Below are 8,193 nucleotides of genomic sequence, written 5' to 3' on the forward strand. Positions count from 1 at the left end.
AGAGTCCTTGACTGCTGCCTGATGGCAGAATGCAACTCAGCTTCCTTTGTCCCTCACTTGTAATACTCATCCTCATCCAGGTGGTCGCTCCTCTTTGCTACCTCTGTCCTTGATTGCTCACTGAAAGCAAAATGAAATCAGTTCAATCCGGTGACATCGGTGCCGTCAGTTTTGCAGCAAATTTCAATCAGGCACAAGTGATCTTGCTTCAAACCTGCTGGGAACAAACCACTCGGACCACACTGACAGCGCCACAGACCTGTTGCTGTGCTACATGGTTGGTACAGATGGAAAGGTGCAAAAAAACAAACAAACCATCAGATATCCTGTGTTTTGGTTGAGGAAGTTGTTTCAACAGCCAAAAATGTCTCTGAATCCCCCTTTCTGACTTTCACATTTGTTACTGAAAATGTACACACACACACTTTTGGCCCTTCTCCTCGCTGGTGAGTGAGAGGTGATAAAAAACACATGGTCTCAGAGCAGCAGGCCTCCATCCTCAGCTTCCCTTCCCTACGCCCACAAGAATCATTCAAAGACGGCAAAAGATGGGCGTCTTTGGATATTTGTTGGAGCCTTCATAGATGAGGTTAAGTTTCCATCATGAGAAGGTGTTTTCCTGAAATTCAGCAACCTCAGTGGGATGAGTCATAGCCGTGCTTGCTAGCAGCTGCTAACATACCAACATGCAGGAATACTTGAGTGCCACAAGAATAAGTCCTAAAACCAGGAACTAAGTTAATATGGATGAACTTCCAGTCTTGTGTCTGAAAGTCAGTGTTTGCTTTATAAATGGGTTTTTGGTTCAGATGCCTGAAACAATGTCTGTGGTTCACGCTAGCATAAGATGAACATTTTGCTCTGCAGCATAAAACAGCTGGGAGTTTCGAAGAGTTCAGGTGTCTTGAGCGCTGCTAACGAGTGAGACCACGTATTTAATCGCACTGAAAGCAGAAAAAGTTCACCCTGGCTGTGGTGAACTTTAGCTTTGTACTTCTAGCGACAGCATTCAGGCTTCAAACGTCCTACAAGTGAAGCCTGTCTTTATGAACGTCACTTTTAGCCGCTGCAATACTGGAAACGCCCCAGTCTTGGGTCCAATAAAGGATCATCTTTTCTTATCAACTTTCATTAGCCAGAAGTTTTGTTCCAGTTTTTGGATGAGGGTAACCGTGGTGATTTTTTTTTTTGGGCTTCAAATATAAGTCATCCCTGCTTCTCTGTGGGTTTACCACGTTCACCAAGTTAACTCAGTAGGCGCTGACTAATGGGAATGCCATCATCATCCATTTTGACATGAATGCCTAAACCAAGTTTCATAGTCATCCAGCCAGCAGCTGTTGAAGCGTCACACTCAAAGCCACTAATGGCTCACAGCAGAGAAAAAATCAGACGATCGCCAAATTCAGTCGGAATTTTTTTTCCAGAAAACATGAAATGCTGCACTTTTTTTTCAGTCAGCAGCAGCTGGCCAGCCTCAGGACCGACAATGACAGGACTGGGACTTGATGCTTTTGAGGGCAGCTGGATATTTTGGATTCATTTCTTTCCGTAAAAGTTAAGACATAGGGAATGAGTGGGTGTAACCAGTGTGACGTCACCTTGTGGCCTGAGGTGATCATACCTGGATGTGACGGTGAAGCTGGGGAGACGAACTGACACAGTCAGGTTGGAATTTTTTTTTTAAAATGGGACGATATTTTACAGAACAAGACCTGAACCTAACAACTGAGACCTTACACTTCCTGGTAAAATACCTACTTAAAGCAATATTTCACCAAAAATCGTATTTTACAAATGTATGTTTTTGCCAGTGGAGCAGTGGTCATCACTGTGGCCCCCAGCAAGATGTGGGTTGTGGGTTTGAGTCCTGGCTGTCTCTATGTGTTGGCCCTGCCATGGACTGGTGACCTGTCCAGGGGGAAGGCTGCTGGGATAGGCTCCACCCCCACCACCCTGAACAAGATAGGAGGTAGAAAATGGAAGGAGGGATGGATGTTTTTGCCCTCCTGTATAACTTCCTTGTGACTCCAGAATGCAGAAAGAGCCAGCAACACACCCACAGATGGTAAAAGTCTTCCAAAACATTCGGTTACAGACTTTGTAGCACATCGTCTGGTGTAATCCACGCCTTATTTTTCTGGCTGTATGACCAGTAATCCACAAACCCTTTGACCTGAGCTGAAAAACAAACCATAACTGATGAAGAACCAGCTGTTGCATTAGATGGAACCAACTCGCATGAGCTCGTTCATGGTAGAGCAGGACCAGGAGGCTTGAAGTTACAGTGATTTTACCACATGATGTGCTGAAGACTTTGTAAATGGATGGGGTTTTTGTGGACAGTTGCTGTTGTTGTGTTGCTGTAGCTGTTGCCAGCTGGCAGTCACCATTAGCTTCAAGCTAAATAGAAGTAGCCGTCTGCATTCTGGAGTCACAAAGAGGGAATGGAGGAGACAACAAGACATCTTTGTGGTTTCAATACATTTGAAAAGCAAAACAGAGTTTGCATTGTCTCTCAGTCTTGGTGGACTGTCCAACCAATGGAGTCGCCCCCTGCTGGAAAGAATGAAGGTTTGCTGTCCCGTCTACGTCTCACATTGTTAGGTACTTCAGGTGAAGATCCTCTTATGTTTGCTCGGCAGGTCAACACATTAGCAGCACTAAAAACACCCACTAAACAGTGTCCCAGCCCCCCCCCCCAACACTGTGCAATATGCACATATTGCACATCACGTGCATAATCTAATTTCATCCCCTGAACATGCATGAAATTTGACGAAATTCGGCACACTTGTCCAGTCTGGCTAAACATTCACTAATCTAAAAAAAAACCCCAAACAAACACAAAAGTCTATAGCGCCACCTAGGGAGCCACACAACTATAAGATAATTTTAGATAATTTGGAGGCGGGGGAGGGGTTCTTAAAGGGCCAGCTCTCAGCTCTGCTCTCACTCTAGCACAGATCAAAGACAGAGCAGTGGGGGAGGGGTTCTTAAAGGGCCAGCTCTCAGCTCTGCTCTCACTCTAGCACAGATCAAAGACAGAGCAGTGGGGGAGGGGTTCTTAAAGGGCCAGCTCTCAGCTCTGCTCTCACTCTAGCACAGATCAAAGACAGAGCAGAGGGGAGGGGTTCTTAAAGGGCCAGCTCTCAGCTCTGCTCTCACTCTAGCACAGATCAAAGACAGAGCAGTGGGGGAGGGGTTCTTCAAGGGCCAGCTCTCAGCTCTGCTCTCACTCTAGCACAGATCAAAGACAGAGCAGTGGGGAGGGGTTCTTAAAGGGCCAGCTCTCAGCTCTGCTCTCACTCTAGCACAGATCAGAGACAGAGCAGTGGGGAGGGGTTCTTAAAGGGCCAGCTCTCAGCTCTGCTCTCACTGTAGCACAGATCAGAGACAGAGCAGTGGGGGAGGGGTTCTTAAAGGGCCAGCTCTCAGCTCTGCTCTCACTCTAGCACAGATCAAAGACAGAGCAGTGGGGAGGGGTTCTTAAAGGGCCAGCTCTCAGCTCTGCTCTCACTCTAGCACAGATCAAAGACAGAGCAGTGGGGGAGGGGTTCTTAAAGGGCCAGCTCTCAGCTCTGCTCTCACTCTAGCACAGATCAGAGACAGAGCAGTGGGGGAGGGGTTCTTAAAGGGCCAGCTCTCAGCTCTGCTCTCACTCTAGCACAGATCAAAGACAGAGCAGCGGGGGAGGGGTTCTTAAAGGGCCAGCTCTCAGCTCTGCTCTCCCTCTCTGATCAGACTCAGGCTTCTAACTCCTCAACTACAAGGCCCAGGGATTTGACCAAGACACCGTTGGATTCAGGCCAGGCCCTGAAGGTACTTCAGGTGAAGACCCTATTAAGTTTGCTCGGCAGAGCAACACATTAGCAGCACTAAAAACACTACAAACACCCACTAAACAGTGTGTCCCCCCCCCCCAACACCCATGAGGCAGCTCAGCCAGACGGCCCAGAGCCAGTTTTCACATACACACCCATTCAAAACCTGGTACTAGACTGTTCTTGCTGTCAATGAGCGTGCGCAATATGAGCATTATGAGCATAACGTGCATAATCTAATTTGACCCCCTGAACATGCATGAAATTTGCTGAAATTCACTACACTTGTTAGATATTACATTTTAGACTTAAACCACATGTTTTAGTTGTGAGTTTAATAAATGTATCATACATCTCAGTTTTAGCTCATTTCCTCCCAAACATGTTTGACTTGTTTTGACATCCTGTTTGTTCACATAAAGACACTCGCATTTACTTCAAGCAGTACGAAGGCCCATTCAGTTCTCCTCATCCCCCATTTTATTTCAGACTACTCTCTCTCTCTATCCCTCTCTACACACACACACACAAACACACACACACACACACACACACACACACACACACACACACACACACACACACACACACACACACACACACACACTGGGAGGATTATTTCCATCTCCAGCTCAGTCTGATGAGTTGGATTCACATTGTTAATTATAATTATTGCTTCTATTGAAATAACGATGAACCAGCTTTAACAGGGATCTGACATCATTGAACGTGTTCCTCGATGGCGTTCTTACGGAGCCCTGGTGTGGCCACAGAGGTAATCGGGTCATTTCTTCTGTTTATTTGTTGTGGCCATGGATTTTATTTAATCTCCCTTTTTCCTTTTGAGGACAAGCGATATATAAATATTTGAATTCCTTGTGCTGTACCCAGTCCCTCAGTTTAATTCATTTGTGGCCATGACATGTAACTCATTCATGACATGCAGCTATTTGATGTTTTGGAGCCACTCGTGTCTTATTGGCACGAACCAGACAAACTGAATGAATAAGTTTTGTCAAATCACTTCAGACAAAGAAATTGAAGGAACTTTTAACTGGTGGCCTCAAAAAAACAAAATTATTGATAAAAGAAAGATAAATGTCAGCATGTTTTTCTGTCTGTGGTTGGAACAGCACAGTGGTGCAGTGGTCCTCACTGTGGCCCCCCATCGAGAAGGTTGTGGGTGGAGCCCCGGCTGGAGTACAGGGTCTTTCTGGGTGAGTCTCCATGTTCTCCCTGTTCCTGCTGGGTTCTCTCTGGTACTCCAGCTTCCTCCACAGTCCAAAGACATCAAGAGGGACCAGGTTAATCCAGACTCTAAATTGACCGTAGGTGTGGCTGGGAGAGCCAATGGTTGCTTGCCCTGCTACGGTTATCTAGCCCCGCCTCTCGCTTGAAGTCAGCTATGATAGGCTCCACCCCCCTTAACAGATAAGCGGTATAGAAAATGGTTGGATGGATGGATGTCTGTTGTTTTTACAGAGCTCTGTAATTTGTTGCATAAAACAGGAAGCTGTTAGTGCCTTGTTAGTGCTCTCCACCCCCACCCCAAGGCTCTCTGCACCGTGGGTGATGGGGCGTTTGGTTTCACAGCTCCCAGCCTCTGGTACCTGCCACCCCCCCCCCCACACACCATTTAAAAACTCACCTGTTGAGACCACCATGCTTTTCCTGTAACTGTACGACTCAGTGTTTGTGTATGTGTGCATACGCCCCAGGGTATATCAGGTGCTTCTGAACAGAATGTATAATAATGATAACATTATGATGGCTCATCCCTGCTGAAGAGGAATCTGACATCCGTCCAGCTTGCGTAAGCCTCTGTGAGTCCCACTGAAAGAAAACAAAGAGCCATCCTGTGCGTTGTCAGTTTGGTTGGAAGCAACTCTCGAGCACATCGGTGCGTGATGACAAATCAACCATCTGACCGGAGACAAACACTCACAGAGTTTTTGCTCTCACATTCAGTGAAGAAATTCCAGACCGAGCAGAAATATTTCTTCCCCTCCTCTTTTTGATGAATTATGTTTTATGAGCTCAGCTTCTCTCTATGCTGCACAGCTGATTGCAACACACAGAAATGTGCTGTATGTGGTGTATATAGCATTATCTTATCAGGGAGCAGCGTACGTTAGCAGCAGTAAACCTGGGAACCAGACTGACATGTTGGCTTTTATTGCATGTTCCTGCACGGTTCCTGTGAGTGTGGATATACGCTCTTCTACAGTCTGAAGCAATACATCATCCAGAATTACAGCCTCGCTGCTCTGCCTCCACCAGCCACTCCAAGAACTGTTCACTTTCATGTCGGTCCAGACTCATCATGAACTGTAAGAATTCAAGCCGTCACTTTTATTTCTATAGCACCAAACCCCAACCAAAGTTCTGTCCTGACTCTGTCCAAGTAGAGCAGGTCCAGCACCTCCCTCCTTCAATGAACCTCCACCCAACAATTCTCCATCAGCAGCACATCCTGCAACAGCAGCCACCAGAACCTTCCTTTACCAGCAGGAAGGTGGAGCAGATCCAGGATAAGTGGGGACGGAGAGAGAGCAGGAGAGCAGGACAGAGAGACAGAAGGAAAGAGAGGGACAGAGATAAAGAGAGAGAGAAAGGAGGAGAGACTGATGGACAGAGACAAAGACAGAGAATGGAGGAAGACAGAGAGACAGAAGGAAAGAGAGGGACAGAGATAAAGAGAGAGAGAAAGGAAGAGAGACTGATGGACAGAGACAAAGACAGAGAATGGAGGAAGACAGAGAGACAGAAGGAAAGAGAGGGACAGAGATAAAGAGGGAGAGAAAGGAGGAGAGACTGATGGAGAGATGGGGAAGGAGAGGAAGACAGAGGGAATCTGTTTTCTGAACATGATGATGTCACATTGAAGGTGAAATATCATTTCATGCTTTTTGAGGTTTATGTGATTTTTGAAATAATTATTAGCCCTTGAATTATCCTCGGATTATGTTTGGAAACAAGGTTTACCACAGGGACTTCTGACCCTTGACCACCAACATTCACCGCCTCATTTAGTCCAAGGGAATAACTTGAGCACATTTACATAAATTCCTTGGAGATGTCAAGTCAAGACAGCCACAACAGCAGTAATACTAGAAATAATAGGTATCAAAAATATATATAAAATGATATTATATAATAGGCTGCACGGTGGTGCAGTGGTTAGCACCGTGGCCTCACAGCAAGAAAATTCCGGGTTCGAGTCCCGGCTCGGGCGTGGGAGCTTACCGTGTGAGTCTGCATGTTCTCCCTGTGTTCTCCCAGCTTTCTCCCACCCTCCAAAGAGGGGACGAGGCTGATTGGATTCTCTAAATTGACCTTAGGTGTGAATGCTTGTCCGTCTCTGTATGTTGTCCAGGGTGAACCCCACCTCTCGCCCGTTGACGCTGGGATAGGCTCCGCGACCCTCAATGTGTAGGAACAACGATGGATCATATATAATATACCAGCGTCTGAAGGCATCAGGCAAGGAGCACGTCGGCGTTCTTTATAATAAACTCTCTAAGACTTGAGGGATGACCAGCAGATGTGACGAGATTGTTTTGAAGTCTTCCTGTATTTTGTCACTGTTTTATAACCTTTATTAAAAAGACGTGTCTGACAGCAGAGGCGTGGAGGCGGCAGTCAAACGCTGTTCTCTGAAGAGGATGAAACTATTAAACTGTAGAAAATATATGAAGCTGCACGTCATTGAAATATCCAGTACAGCAGGGCTGGGCTGTCAAGTCAGTATAGTCATATAATGTAGTATTTTTCTCTTAATATTGTATTGAAATGACAGCCCCTGGCACTGCTGTCACACATCGTGGTCCAGTGAGACGGTGTCCTATCTGTCATGGCAGCTATGTAGTCAGGAACGATGCATTGCTGTACGAGAAAAAAAAATGTAAATTTGATTTATTACTTTTGACTCAACTTGTCTGTTGAGTGACCAGTATAATGTGATGCAGTGGTGTGTATGGCAGTGTGAGGTCCCCGGCAATGCCCAAGGCACCATATACAGTAAGAGTTGTGAGTACTTTAAGTATCAACATTCTGTTAAAAATAGTACATGTACTGGAGTGATATAGTACAGAACGTTTGCAATTCATTTTTATACTGCAGCAGTGTTAGTTGAACTGGACCTGTTGATCACTCTATCACCTCCTCCCCAGATGTTGGGGATGTCGTTTGTGTTCCTGCTCCTTTCACCACATTCATCTTCGAGCGCCACAGCGTGAAGTTACCGGACCCGAACGCACCACTGCTCCTGAGGCAATAGTGCGAGGTGACAAAACGTTTCAGCGGAACTTGTCGTCCTCTTCCTCCTCCTCCTCCTCTTCCTCCTCCTCCTCCTCTGTGTTTACCGCCT

This window comes from Aulostomus chinensis, chromosome 5 (assembly GCF_037954235.1).
Source record: "Aulostomus chinensis isolate RoL2024-O1b breed Wild chromosome 5, RoL_Achi_v1.0, whole genome shotgun sequence".
NCBI classification, from domain to species: Eukaryota; Metazoa; Chordata; class Actinopteri; order Syngnathiformes; family Aulostomidae; genus Aulostomus; species Aulostomus chinensis.